The sequence below is a fragment of the Onychomys torridus genome, chromosome 6 (genome assembly GCF_903995425.1).
Source record: "Onychomys torridus chromosome 6, mOncTor1.1, whole genome shotgun sequence".
NCBI classification, from domain to species: Eukaryota; Metazoa; Chordata; class Mammalia; order Rodentia; family Cricetidae; genus Onychomys; species Onychomys torridus.
In genome coordinates, this window is record NC_050448.1 from 55,640,728 (window position 1) to 55,656,509 (window position 15,782).

A 15,782-nucleotide genomic window follows, 5' to 3' on the forward strand; every position below is an offset into this window, starting at 1 on the left:
TCTCTTTAGAAAGCAAACAGGTAAATTAAAAAAAAATAGAGAGAGAGGAGGAAGAGGTAGGTGGTAACTAATACAGAGACCCAAAACTTGACAGTGCGCAGAGAGTGAGAGACCTTGGAACACTCAGTCCTGAATGAGATAGTTCCATCAAACCTCTCTCGTAGGGGCTCAGAGAACGATGCAGAAAATACATGGGAAGAAAAGAGCCACAAAGGATGAAAGGCACCGAGGGAACAAGACCTTAATGACCCAGCAAATCTGGTGCACATATGAACTCACAGAGACTGACAACATGCACAGGGCCTGCACTGGTCTAAACAAGATGGGGTCCCAGCGCTGAGAAGGGAAGTAGACACAAATTCCCATCCCTAACCCAGAAACTATCTCCAGTCAATAACTGCTCACAAAGAAAAAAGCAGTTTTCACTAACAGAGTATCGTTGGATAAAAACACTTAAAGTCAGTCCCTATGCCCAGATGTAGATGGCCAAAACAAAACTAACTCAATGGTATTTTTTTAATCTCATATTGCTTTCTTTTTTGTTGTTGTTGTTTTGTTTTGTTTTGTTTTTTAAATTTATTAGTCTTTCCCTTATATACTATGGTTTCCAACTGTGTGTTTTTCACAGGGTGTGTGTGTGTGTGTGTGTGTGTGTGTCTGTGTGTCTGTGTGTCTGTGTGTCTATGTGTGTATTTCTTGTGCTTTCCTGTTTTTTAATATCTGGTTTATCCTACACTATAATTTGGGGATTCTGTTATTTTCAGCTTTCTTAAAGAGTATTGTTTATAGTCAGCTATATTTCCTACTAAGCATGCATATCATATGCCTATGATTTTTTTGTTTATTGTATGCTTCATGTTCTACAAGTCTCTGCATGTTTTAAAACATTGGAAATGGTTTTATTTTAAATCAAATCAGTCACAATTTTTTAATATGTGTGCTATTAGCATGTATTTACTTGTATAAATCAATAAAGTTAAATATGATAATTTCATTTGTGCATACAGTCAGTGCTGATAACATCTAGCCCTTTTAACCCAAATTAAGCTCATATGCACCTTCCTAATTTCTAATTGTCACTATTCTACTTTAATTAAAATTTTCTTTTATGGAGAAGCAGGCAGGACTCAGGAGTACACATGTTAGTTGCTGTGAAATAATTCTCTCTTTTTTTTTTTTCCAGAGAGAGACAGCTTTATTGTAGGAAAGCTGTGCCAGCAGGTTTAACACGGGGACACAGTATCAAGGGCACACACAGAGGAAGAGTCTCCTGTTCATATCTGAACCCTTCCAGTCAGTTTCCCATGTGCATCTAGACCTCTCTCCTCAACCTCAGATGTGTCTGTCCTCTTCAGCAATCACCTCCTCTTCAGGGTCTGTCACTGTCCCAAAATAGACACGTTTCAGAACACATGACATCACATAACCCTAGACACGACTCCCTTAATCCCCGACTTCTTCCCTAGTTCACAAGTTCTAAGCAGTCTGGGAGCCCATCTGCTCAGTGGAGGTTTCTGCTGGTGGTGTAGTGGGCAGCACCTCAGGCATCGACTCAGGTGGGGGGCCACCTTCTTCTAGGAGATTTCCTTGATAGAGCCGGCGAAGGCGGGACAGTTCTCTTTCTGGTGGCTGCTGCCAACTGTACCACGGGTACCAAGGTTGGGCCTGACAATAATGTGAGGGCCGGTTGAGTGACACTGACAGCCCCATGGATAGCCCGGAAGTCAGCGTCTCGGGGCTCAACCTGGCTTTTTGGATGGCCTGGGTCAGCTTCTTATGCTGCTTCATACAGACCCCTGTGTATGGGGCGTGGAAGATCATGCCGGTGTGTGCGCAAACAAATTGTTCCAAGAGTTTCACATTCCTAAAGTCAACATGCAACTTGTGATCCCGGCAGATAGAACTAGGATTTCCAGCATCTTTATTTTTAGGAATACGTGTCTTTCGGGTCTGCTGTGGAGGTACACCACCTTTGTGATTGCGGCGGTAGTCGGCCCAAATGGGGCGAGAACCACAGCGGTTCTGGTACTCTTCTGAATCCAGATGTTTCCAAGGTTTGTTCTCATAAGGGGAAATGGGAAGTGAGGATGGAGAACCTTCTTCAGGACGACCTTTGGAGCAGAGAGTCCGGAGGGGAACCTGAACTCCCATAGGAACTTCGCAAGAGGTTAGGAAACCGCCTCAGAGGCGTGTGCGGTAAGGCGGCCCCCATCTTGACGCACGCCCGACGTAGGGCGGCCGTGAAATAATTCTCTTGTACATTGTAAAGATGGGTCACTCAAACTGGTTTAATAAAACATTGATTGGAGTGGCCACCCGTACATCCGGCGTGTGCAAAAACATTGATTGGAGCTGGGCAATGGTGGCGCACACCTTTAATCCCAGCACTCGGGAGGCAGAGGCAGGCGGATCTCAGTGAGTTCGAGGCCAGCCTGGTCTACCAAGTGAGTTCCAGGAAAGGCGCAAAACTACACAGAGAAACCCTGTTTCAAAAAAAAATAAAAATTTAAAAAAAAAAAAAAAAAAGGACAGTAGCCAGGCAAGAAGTGTAGGCAAGGTGACCAAACTAAGGATGATGGGAGAGGAAGGACAGAGTCAGAAGTCACAGCCAGACACAGAGGAAGTAACATGAAAACGTTGACCTGAGAAAAGGTACCAAAACGTGTGGCTAAACATAGATAAGAATTATGGGTTAATTTAAGTGTAAGAGGTAGTTAGTAATAAGTGTGAGCTACTGGCTGGGCATTTATAAATAATATTAAGCCTCCGAGTCAATTATTTGGGAAGCAGCTACTGGGTATTTGGGAATAGGCAGGCAGGAGAAGAACTTCTGCCTACATTAGGTAAGCCCTCTACCATGAACCTATGTTACCGCCCCTACAGTTATTTTATTAATTGTATGTGAAAAATAGCTTTTTTTATGCAGTAAATTTGTAGCACATAAACTTCAGACTTTACTAATGCACTCTTCTTTGGTCAATAGAAATAACAATCAATTATTTGCTAACATAATAATTGATAATTGAGGATCTAGAAAGTACATTCACTAAAAATACATAAAAAATAGTTTATGTTTGGGTAGAACTACTAGTCTAGCAACTTGTAAAATTGTGGTTTAAAATGTGTTGGGAGCATGAAGGTCCTTGTGCCCACAGATCTCCAGGGAAATCAGGAATGTTAAAATGCAGCAAGATCTTTTTTTCTTTAATTTGAGTATGTTATTATTTTTGATCTTTGAAAATACAAAACAATTTTAGCAAACTGAGGCATACTGTGACCACAGAATTCTCATAGGAGCTAATGAGGCTGAACTGTATCATTCTGTTATGATGTTTTCAGAAATATGGCTTCACAACCCTTCTGAAGATAATAAAACATTGGCTTCTACTGCACTTCCTAGACAGAAACTACACACACACTGAACTACCAACTTTCTCATGCAGCCATTTAATACATGTATACCAAGACTTGCATGGAAAGAAAAAGCATACTAGAATGTCAAAACTTGTAAAATTAGGATGTTTTAAAAGTCACTTGAACTTAACTTAGTATCATCCTACACATTTATCTTTGGAGAAATATGGTCTGACATTTCCTTTTCCCCTTGGTACATTGCATATGGAGCCTGTTATATGTATCACCCAAGCTCTGAATACTTCCCCAGCATGCACTACTGTTCCAGCCCCAGAGCCTCAAAGAACATGAGTGTTTCAACACACCATGTTGTTAACGCTAAGAAAGGTCATGCAATGACCATTATGCTTGAAGACTTCCCAGGTTCCACTATAAGTCTTAGGAAAGAGTGAAAATTCAGAGTAAAAAGGTGAATAGATCCTGCAGAGGAGGCCACATGAGCTGAGAAAGCTATAAGCTATCCTGGACAGGAGACCTCAGCAAAGTGTCCATTGGTACCAGATAGATAGACCTCCTTTAGGACGAGAAAGTATTATATACATAGTGCTGCTCAGACCCAGCACAACCAGCTGAACCAAGAGTTTCTTTACCACTTAGTAACAGGCATGTACACAGCAGAGGAGGCTATTAACAGTTAGATTACATGAGCCATGATATGACTATAGCTTGCTTTGTCTTTCATGAGCAACACTAAGGACTACCTTCCTTAATGAGTACAGGAAATCATTTTCTTCTGAGTAACTAACACTAGCCTTTCCCAGGCCCATTATGAGAGAGCATGGTAGCCCACTTGCATCCCGCATCCCTGTGTTCCTTTCTCAGCTGCTTTCCTTGTCCCCTTGAGTTGGCAAGAGACTCAGGACAAAACAAGATCTTTAAGAGACATGAATCTTGATGCTTGGTCCTTGCCTTTCTTAGGGATCATACAGAAGGGATATGAAAAAAATGGAAGTCAAGATAAATGATAGAGTTGCTATGGAATACACTGCCATAATTCTTGTAAAGTTAGTTACTCCTTGTCAATAGAAATGAAATGTCCATAAAGAGGAGGCTAAACAGCTGCAAGATGACTAAATAGAGTTATCTACTGGCCTCCATCTTAGAGAAGAAACAAGGCAACAAATGAATGGCTGACTTTTGGTTATCTGAGGAAGAAAACCACAACTCCACAAGGGATCAATGGAACCCTAAAGTCAGAGACATATGGTATGACAGCAAAGGTACACTTCCTTGGCCAGCAGAGGCTACATGCCTTCAGAAAAAGATAAGCCAGAGAGCCCCAGTAGCTCAGGCTTATTACTAACCCATAATTCTTATCTACATTAACCCATAATTCTTATCTATGTTTAGCCATGTGGCTTAGTACCTTTTATCCATGAAACATTCTCATCTTCCTCTGTGTCTGGCTGGTGACTCCTGACTCATCATCCTTAGTTCTACCTGGCTACTGGCCAATCAATGTTTTATTAAACCAGTTTGAGTTGGACTCTCCTCCCTAGTTGCTGCAGTCTGTTGATCCTGGGAACAGGAATGTTGCAATCATAGGCTTTGCCTGTACCCATGCAAATACTTTGCTTAAGAAGGAAATTGACACTAGGCAGCCATAACAAACCAGCCCAGAGACTCTGTTCCTACAGGATAGTGCCATCTTGGAAGCTGGTACCTACACTAACCTGATGAAGATGGTGTCTTCTGCTGTGCTGTCTGTGCCAGAGACAACTCCAGAACCTCATTCAACAGGCCTAAGGACCATGCCTCTCTGCTCCCATATTGTAGGTGCTACACAGACCCACTGTCCCTTGTTTCATCAGGGCCTATAATCACGGCTAACACATCAGAAGTCAAGGGCTTGGGTATTGCCCTCCATGGAACCTCTGAACATATCCATCTGCTGTCTAAGGCCCTGGTATCACAAATGCTTCTGCAAGAAACTAGAAACAGATGATCTGACAATCTATCCCACTATGCTGTGTATGCAACATCAACATATCAAAGGGATACATGCATACTCATGCTTCCTGCAGCACTGTTTACAGTAGCCAAGAACATGGAATCAACCAGATTGTTCATAAGTGGATGAATGAATGAGTTAATACAGCCTGTTTACACAGTGGATTATTGTCATGGACTAGAGACAGGGAGAAGTTAGACAGTAATTAACCAAAATACAGTTTAATAGTGCTGTAGAGATCAGTAGGGTAACCAAAGTCAATATTGAAAAAAAAAATGGCAGTATCCAAAGGCTCCCAACATAATTGAAATGTTACATGCTCAAGGAAATTAAAATGAGGCTTTTTATCTTGATTTTTATCATTACACATGATATACAAGTGATGAACTGTCATATTTCAAAGTTATGTTTAGATATGGGCAACTAAAATTGTTTAAAAGTGATAAGTAAAGAAGTTTTGGATTGACATGAAATATTCAGCATTGAACGAAAAACCTATATGCTTGAAAACACAGCAAATATCAAAAGCTTCATGCTGGGATGAAGATACACACACACACACACACACACACACACACACACACACACACACACACATCTTTTGTTTTATTGACATCAAGTCCTCAGAAAGGCAAAACTAGAATGATTGACAGCTGACCAGTCATTGCCAGGTGCTGAAAGTGAAGGAAGAAGACTGAGTGTAAAAGAAAGGTTTTGAATAGAATAATCTCCTGCTCTTCACTGTGGTGATGGCTACACAAGCATGTTCAGCTGCACACCAAGAAATGAGTTGATTACAATGAAGTTAAATTACACTACAACTAAAATAAACAAATGGACATCAGTGAATAAATAATAAATGAAATAAAATATTGCCTGGAATTTATGTAACACCAATTAAGATGATAGTGTAAAAGTTAAATAAGTTCCATGGTATTAACTGCCATAGAGAGGAAGAAGGAAGTCAAGAGACAAGTGGCCAGTGTAGAGATGGGATATTAGGTTGTGAACACAAACAGTCTCATTGAGATGGTAACAGTTGAGCTAAGTTCAAAAGCATATGAGGTGAAGTTCCTACAACCCCAGTTTTGTGGGGATGGTGGCTAGAAGCAAAGGCATTGAGATTTAGAGGTCAGTCTGGACTACATGAGATCCTATCTTATAAAACAAAACAAAAAGAAAGGGAGAGAGAGAGAATGAGGGGGTAAGAGAGAGAAAGAGAACATTTACAGAGAGATTTGATAGGTACATAATCTGGTAAGTCTTCTAACATAGTTATCACTAAGTGAAGTTTCTAGGGCTTAAGAAAAGGGTAGGAGAAAGTGAACAGAAAATAGTAATTTAGCATTCTTTAGACAAAGACAAAAATCCTGAGCCTAAAAACCTAAGAAGGTGTTGATGAGTCTTTTATTGTTGTTGTTGTTGCTATTTTAGACATAAAGCAAGATGTTTTTGGTTCTTATAAAGATTTTCCAAACAATACAAGCTCAAATATAGAGGAGAAAATGGAAAGGAATAAAGGACATCTCTTCCCCTCACCCTCGGGATAAAGGCTGGGTAAGGTAGACTGCAGCTAATGGTGTCTTCCACCTGTCTGACCTGGGGCTTTTACAGCAGGAATGGATATTTCTTAGAATGTGGTCATTGGTAATTGACTATTTTATCTTTACAACATTCTGTGCCCAAATAAAGAAAGAAAATACCAAACGTAATCCTGAAAGGATGAATCCCTTTCCAGCACAACCTAGAATGTAATCCCTATTCAGATATGATAAGGAATGCAAACTTTTACCAATTGCACAATTTGGTTCTATTAATTAAAAAATAATAAATTTAGTTTCAAAAATGAGATGATCTGAAATATGTGTACCCTGTGAAGCAGGGCACAGCATGGCTGAGGGGAGAACAGCATAGGTTCTACTGATTCAAACTCACAGGGTACACCATCAACACGCCAAATGGGAAAAAAAAATGCCTGAAAATATTTCTCCAAATATATACCATCTAGAGGAAGATATGGGATGTTTTTATTTAAATATTTAAGTTACAAAAGGCAGTTTGTGACAGGGAGCAAGATGTGGGGTTTTTGTTGTTGTTGTTGTTATAAAGATTTTTCAAACAAATGCATGATACCATCATTTTCAGGTCAAATAAAATATTAGAGCCATTTTGATAAGTTGAGGAATGATGGTTGACAATTAAGCCTGTAACAGACATCTCTCCTCTCCATTTCTTTTATCACGATTTCTATCCTCTGTCTACTCTTCCTCTTGGTGTCTCCCATGTTTATGCCAGTGGCTGCCTGCAATACTGACTTCTGCAGTCAGTTCTGGGACAGCTAATTGTCACCCAGGTCTAGTGAGGAGGATGTGGGATGCTTGGTTCCTGGGGGCGGGAAGGGAGCACAACTCATCTGGATCACAGCGATAATCAAGGCAGAGATCCCTTGGAGTGCTGAGGATTTTAAGTCTGAAAAGAGTAAGACCTAAAATCCCCTAAAGAAGAAATCAGACTCTTCAATTCGACTGTACAGACTTCAGCAGTTCCATTTGCAGATACCAGTATGTCCTCCACATACTGCCAAACTAATATTCACAAAGTACAGCTCACCTGTCATCATTCCAGACTCCCACTAAAAGCACTACGCTCTGTCCTGGGCTCTGCACTAGGAGAATCTAGTGACTATATTAAAAGTAAACTGCAGTGGCTTCTGGAAAGTGAACCCAGGAAAACAGGAATAAAGTCTCATTATGCCAAGGAACAGTTGGTACCCAGGAGATGAGAATAACTTATTGTCCAAATTTAAAGGAGTAGCTATTGCTATTAAAACTATATTTTATAAAGAAAATTTCCCTGCAAAGAGTAGCAAACTATTTGGTTAGAAATGTGATTTAATTTTATCATTTAACATGTGTTTGGGTTTAAATTTGTTTTTTAGAGAGCCATAAGCATACATATTTGTACATTTCCCCAGGAGGGATAAATATTTAATGAACCGGGCTATTCTGAAAGCTACCTGCATGCTCCCTACCAACATATGACTTCTGAAATTCTGAACCAAATAAAGCAGTGTTTAGTGGTTTGTTTTGTTTTTTTTTTTTTCTTTCCTCTCTGAAAGCTACCATTGTTCCATGGTGCCTGAATTTGGCCACATGAAAAAGATACCTTGATTGTTGTCTGTTAGTTATATTAATTAGCATCCCATAAAACCTTTCTTCATGGCTTCTTGGTTTTTTGCTAGCTGCCTTGATATAAGTTAAAAATAAGTAAAGCAGGTTCTAAAGTATATCACAGTGGCATGGCATGTTCCTGGTATGCAAGAGGTCCTGGGCTCCATGTCCAGCACCAAAACAAACAAGAAGTTGGACCAATCATACTGATAACATCCCCTGAGAAGAGGCCATGGTATGTAATTTTCACAGGAAAGCTTTGTAAGTAAGAACAACTAGCCTGGTGGTGGTGGCGCGCCTTTAATACCAGCACTTGGGAGGCAGAGCCAGGCGGATCTCTGTGAGTTCAAGGCCAGTCTGGGCTACCAAGTGAGTACCAGGAAAAGGCACAAAGCTACACAGAGAAACCCTGTCTCCAAAAACAAAAAAACAAAACAAAACAAAAAAAAGAACAACTAAACCCCACACACAAAAGCCACATTAGGGAAAACAATTATGTCCTTGTTTGTACCTTCCCCACATATTTTCACTATTTTTAATATTTTGTTAGAAAACTGCTCATATTCTGCCTTGTCTTTCCCTGACCATCTTTCTCTGCTTTCCCATACTGCATGCGGTCTTGCCCTCTTGGCCTCAGTCCTCCATAGTCAGACATTTCCTTTCTGCCTTCAAATGTGATTTTTGAGAACGTGTTCTCCTCAGGTTCCACCCAGTTTTGTAATTATCACCCCATCTTCTTTTTACCAGTGTTTAAGCCTTCTTTGCCTTCCCTACAGAATAGCGTTCTATTCATTTGCTCTCAACTTTTCCTGAGTTCTTGTTTTAAGGAAAGTTTTGGGTTTTTTTGTTAAGCAGAAAAATCAGTTTGGGGTAGCATTTGGAGCCCCATCTCATGGACATCCAGACAGAATGCTCCATTGAAACTAAGTATTTCTAGATAAAAGTGCACACAAAGCTCCAGTTTCTTGTGAGGAGAATCTATTAAACTGGAGGATTTTAAGAGCTTAGAAGCGTCCTTGAAGGCCATCTAGTATCACCTCCTTTCATTTTTATGGATGGAGGAAGACATAAAGCAGCAGTGATTGACTCCTTTCATGTTTCAGGCTTTGTCTTTTATATTGCTGTTGCTATTATTATTAATATAAATTATATGGGCCAGGTGGTGGTGGTGCACGCCTTTAATCCCAGCACTTGGGAGGCAAAGCCAGGTGGACCTCTGTGAGTTCCAGGCCAGCCTGGGCTACCAAGTGAGTTCCAGGAAAGGCACAAAGATACACAGAGAAACCCTGTCTCGAAAAACAAAAAATATTTATTTATTTATTTGTTTGTTTGTTTATATGTGTATATTATACATGTGTTATTATTACATATGTATTATATATTTCTGAAATCTGTCCTTATACATCCCAAGAGTTAACTATTAAACTTACTGTCTACAGTATTTGCCAACACCCTCCTCAGTGCTGATCCCAGGGAAAGAAAATAAAGAACTGCATGGTTGGAGCACCTGACATCTTCCAAGTACTTCATGCTCCATCTCCTTTGACAGGCAAAGTTTGACAAGGTCGAGATACTAAAGTGATCCTCAATGAAAAGTATTCAACTGTCAAGGATCACAAATCTATGAAAAGACAGAAATGGAATTTAAATCTTGGATTATTTCAATTCAAAATCTGTTTGGAGCTATTGCTTTTTGGCTTGCTGTTCTTCCCTGTGTGTGCTCATGCTACTGATCAGGGCTGTCTGGGAAGCATATGTCCACTTCAGATGTGTTTTAGTGTTGGACATGGAACCCGGGGCTTCGCATATGCTAACCACATAAATTCAGTGTCTCAGTGAGATAACTGGCAATTCCAGAGTCTCCAAGCCAGGTGGAAATTTGTTCTCTTTAATCCTGAGCTTTGTTGCTCATGTCCACATCAGTCTTGAAGCTGTAGGTCACCATGTCTAAGCTGTGATGACCGACAGCCTCTTGGTTTGACTCTGGTATGTTTTTAGTGCTTGAAGTAGCAGTGGCAGATTAGAGAGAGAGTATGGAAGAAAGTGGTAATGATTTAAGTAATTAACTTAAAGGTCTTGGCTTCAAAATTAATAGCCATCATTATTTTTAAAGTCACCTCCTGTGATCTATTCTATGACAAAGGCTTTCCCATTCTTCCGCAGCTTTAATCTTAGTGATTTTAGTTTCTTTTCATTGCTGGCATCCCATTCCAACCCCCTAAGTCAATAGTTTATGATTCATCTTTTCTGATACAAGGATATCTGCTCCTTTTCTTTATTAATAACATTAATTCCTTCATCTGATTCTTTTCTGGATATAAAGAATCACACAAAAAATAGACTGCAGAATCATCTTACAAAAGATGAAAGTCCTTACAGAATATAAATAAATTATTTAGCTTACACACTTTAATGCTTTGGTAATTTAGCATTATGGACTAAATGTCTCATGTCTTTGATCACGAAGCTAACACAGTCTCTCCACGTCATCCTCGGTCTCAGAAAGTCCCATTTGCCTTCATGTGACTAGTTAATCCTGTACCCAAACAGCAGCCTGTGTACAGACCCCTGGGGGCAAACTTGTTTGCTGTGCAAAGGTATGGTACCTGTGTTTCACCTTTGAGCTGTAATGTGAGGGTTATTTAGGGGTGATCTTTTTTATCATTCACAAGACTCCTATTACAGAGGCTGCAGGAAAGATGTGTATGGAATTAAACTGAAGTGAAATTTCATCACAGTCCTATAGTTTGCCTCTGGTGCTCAATTCTCTAAGGAAAAGAAATTGAGATTGAGAAAAAATAAATGAAAAAGAATATAGAAATTGATGTCAGTTAGTGATACCATCTTCTATTTTCAATGATACGGGGGGAACCAAGAAGTTCATGGGTAAACCTAAGTTCTCAGAAGTTAGAGAATAACTAACATACCAAACAAGTGTTTTTAAATGTCTACTCTATGCCAACAATTATGCTATGTGACTGATTGTGTTTGACTGCAGCACAACTTTTGAGTATTTATTATGTTTGCTTTAATAATAAGAAGTGAATCTTTCTTAGGACACTTCTGCATCTCTCTGCAGGCCATGCATTCCAGACATAGTGGAGCTAAAATGTGAACCTTTGTGTGTTTTAAAGCCCCATGCTCTCTCACCTTACCAAGCTCCTTCACTAAACATAAATTACTCTGCACTGATACACAAAATAGATCCTCATACAAACCAATTATCTGAAAGAGAATTACTAACACTGCTCTCCATAGAGAGTTTAGTCTGAGACATTCAGTAAATTGATCAATTTATTAAAGGCTTCAGTCCTAAAGAGTCTGTCTTGTCATCTCATATAAATAACACAGCCAGCTGTGAAGTCCATAACAGCTTGAAAGTAATGAGTCTTCATTTCCAGATGCCAAGGGGACTGTAGGAGATAGAATTGGTCACATGTTTCCACAAGGTGCATACCTCTTCCCTCTGCCTCCTAAGTCAAGCATCAGGGAGGTCACTCAACCCTGTGAATGCTCTAAATAGAAATATAGACAGTGGTTGAAAACTCACTTAGACAGTGAGTACTTCTTCAGCAATAATAACCAGTTAAGAGGGTCTTTTGCTGACATTTTAGTACGCTGACATTTTAGAGTTAAGATTCTCCCTTAGGTGTTCTCAGGAGTAAATATAGACACACCAATTTTAGCTGTTTATGTCAATAAGTAGGTCCTTCTATAAATACTTCACTGGTAGTAAGTTAGTCTTAGATCATGTTCTGGTTGTCTTCTGATGCAGCCAGCTGAAGTCTAGACAAAGTCCAGTTCCTATAGAAGAGTTTCTATAGTAACCAAAGGTTTTAGACTGGAAATAACAAAGAACATCTTGAATTATTTGATGTTTCATATCAGGAAACAGAGGCTAAAAGAGATTGGAGGTAGGGATATAGGGATATATCTCAGTGGTACAGTGTATGATTAGCATTCAGGATGCTTCAGGTTGGACCCCCAATACTCCCCTCACACACATACATAGAAAATTGACTTGGCTGAGATTGTTGATTCTGTGGGAGATAATTGATCTTAAAAATTCCTGGATTCCTTCTACTCTATGGAACTGTCAGCAAAGGCTATAGAAAGCCAAGCAGCAGGGGAGGCAAAGGCAAAGTTAGTGAATGTGGCTAATCTGATTATCATCTGATTCCACAGTAAGCCAAAATGATTTCCTTTAATGCCCCAAAGGTGTCAGTAGCTCACATCCGATTGTTGTTTTTAAATGTCTTTCAACTGTGCACTATCTACTCTGGGCTTCCCATCCAGTGCTTGTTTGGTTTAAAACACTGGACAGTTTTTCTGATCTTGGATTTGTATAATCACACTTCTCGAGGATGTGCACCCTTGTATGGCTGGCTATTCATTTTATAGAAACAAATTCCAAAAGAAGTGAGGCTGTATCACTAACTCAGCAGAAATTTTATCTACTGCTTCTTAAAAATGGTTAAGCCGGGTAGTGTTGGCGCATGCCTTTAATTCCAGCACTTGGGAAGCAGAGCCAGGTGGATCTCTGTAAGTTTGAGGCCAGCCTGGGCTACCAAGTGAGTTCCAGGAAAGGCACAAAGCTACACAGAGAAACCCTGTCTCAAAAAGCCAAAAAAAGAAAAAAGAAAAGAAAAGAAAAAAAGGTGTATTAATCTAGTGTGAAGAATAAAGAATTTGTTAAATAAAGAAATTCATATCAAACAATGCAAGTAGGAGTTTTCAAAGTAGGCTTGCCTATTGAAGCCAGCCAACTACACCATCTGCTCTCATCTCCCAGGTGTCTGGCAGCTTCATTTCTACTTCACTCTTTAAGTAATTGTAAATTGCATCAGTTGAGGGTACTCATTTTTCTCAAAAGCAGTTTAAAAATCATCACTTCCACATTTGTGCTCACCCTGTAGGCCCCATTCTATCTACATTGAAGACTCCCAAACTCCATTCCCTATACCTCTTTTATACCTCAGCACATTTATGCTCATTCCCATATCTGTATGATCTCAAAGGCCAGCCTTCTTAGATAGCCAAATCCCACCCAAATGGTACTGGGCATATGAAATATCATTTTCTGTGACTTTTCTCAAACTTGTGAACTATCGAAATCTCACCCTCCTTCTAGCCTAAGTAACACTTATCCTTTCTGTCACTTTACTGACATTTAGGAACTAGTGAACTCGGTAGACACAGGGAAAACAGCTCCCAGGGTATATTCTGGCCTTTGACATCATTGATCGTATCTTGGACAGCACTGCTAATACAGCTATTCCCTGTAAGGAAAATGCTGGCATGAAATACCAATGCAATAAAATGAGGCCACAGAAGAAATAAGCAGTGATGGGTCCATTCAGAAGGTAGAGGTTTCTCCAGGCCAGGAAGGTAACTATCATGCTAGAGTCTTCCAATAGCATCATCTCCTTCCAGTGAACCAGACCAAAGGTTAACTCTGCTTACTCCATGTCTCTCAGAATGCTTGCCCTAATGCTAGCTATATTATTTGTTCCTTAGCTGCCTATCATTTATCTAGTTATTTATCTTTTAGATCTGAGGTCTCAAAACACTATTTGATATTATGCTCTGTGATCCCAAGGTTAGACATGGCAAACTAGGTTTTTATCCTAGCAGATGAAATCCTGCGGGTTTTTCCAGTAGGGAGAGTAGAGGGGGGTATGTTATGAATTTGCACAAGTGAGCAACCGCCAGCTGGCCAGGCCAGGGTATTCTACACATGAAGATAAACATACTGGGCAAATGCAGAGGGGGTGGCGGTGCATATGGAAAGTCACTCACACCCAGGCGCTGCATCCATGTGGATAGTTTATTATAATAGAGAGATGAAGAGAAAGATAGGAAAGAGGGAAACAAGGAAGAAAGAGGAAGGAAAGAAAACAGAAGTGTGCACACCTCTTGAGGATGGAGAGATAGAGAGAACAAGAGAGAGTATGGAAGAAAGAGAGAGGAAGAGGAGAGGAGTTTTTCCTTGAAAATGGAGGCTTTTATGTCAGGCTGCAGGGCAGTCCCAAGGGCGGGATTTCTAAGGGCTGGTCAGAATACCAATATTCCTCTGTTTTGATTATTATAAAAAGAGGTGAGTTATGGAAGCAAGTGGGGGAACAAGGATGCTCCATTCCTAAGACTGTTTCAAGTTGACAAGGGGTGAAGTGGGGAGAGGGAACCGGGAGTCATGCATCAGGAGAGATCTCAGGTGTGTCTGTTCCTTGGGGGACCTGAGAAGGCAGGTTGCTGTAGCATGAATCTTAAAGAGCCTTGTTAATTAAAACAAACCTGGAGCCAGGTATTGGGGTCAATGCTGGAAGATCAGAGAAGCAGAAGCCACAGCTTCCTCACCTTGCCAATTCCCCAGCTGATCTTGTTTCCTCAGACTGGAAGCTTCTGAGTTCTCATCCAAATGGATCCTAGCTGAACTGCTACTCAAAAGCCTAAAAGCTTAACCAGCTCTAGTTCCTCACACCTTATATACCTTTCTGCTTTCTGCCATCACTTCCTGGGATTAAAGGCTCACTTCCTGGGATTAAAGGTGTGAGTCACCATGCCTGGCTGTTCCCAGTGTGGCTTTAAACTCACAGAAATCCAGATGGATCTCTGCCTCCCAAGTGACAGGATTAAAGGCATGTGTGCCACCATTTTCTGGCCTCTATATCTAGTGGCTGTTCTGTTCTCTGACCCCAGATAAGTTTACTAGGGTACACAATATTTTGGGGAACACAATATCACCAGAGATTGCAGCAGTGATGTTCCAGGAGCTTGGGGGGAAATAATAATTCTACCTGCAGGCAGTCTTAAAAGCTTTGGGACCCTATACTACCCACCATTTTTCTGGCTGGAGGACTGTGAGGGACTCTTTACCCTATTGGATTGGTAAGACTCTTCCCTTCCCTTCTGTCATTTCCCACAACTGAGAATTAATCTTGTTTCGCTCACTGGTACCGAATGTCTTTTGGGCATTAAGCCCCCTGGCCCTATCCCTATGCAACAGCAAGTGGAGATAGCCTATGCCCACTCAACTCCATGGCCCATAGCCTTTGTTATGACTATTCTTGGCTATCTTGCACCTTTATCACTGGCCCTCGCCGACCCTCTGAGATGCTGGAAGTCAGTCTGCTGGGCCTCGTACCTCATTGTGGAAAAAGGGGCCTACCCTCTCCCATGCTCTTCCAGCCTCTGTCATCACCTGACACCGGGTTCCTTTCTGTGACATGGAAAACTGCCTGCCAGGA

At 40.6% G+C, this 15,782-nt stretch overlaps 1 pseudogene; it reads right to left on the reverse strand.

The window, feature by feature from the left end:
• Window positions 1-1,476: 1,476 nt before the first annotated feature.
• Window positions 1,477-2,212, reverse strand: LOC118585163 (annotated as a pseudogene).
• Between the last annotated feature and the right edge of the window lie 13,570 nt (window positions 2,213-15,782).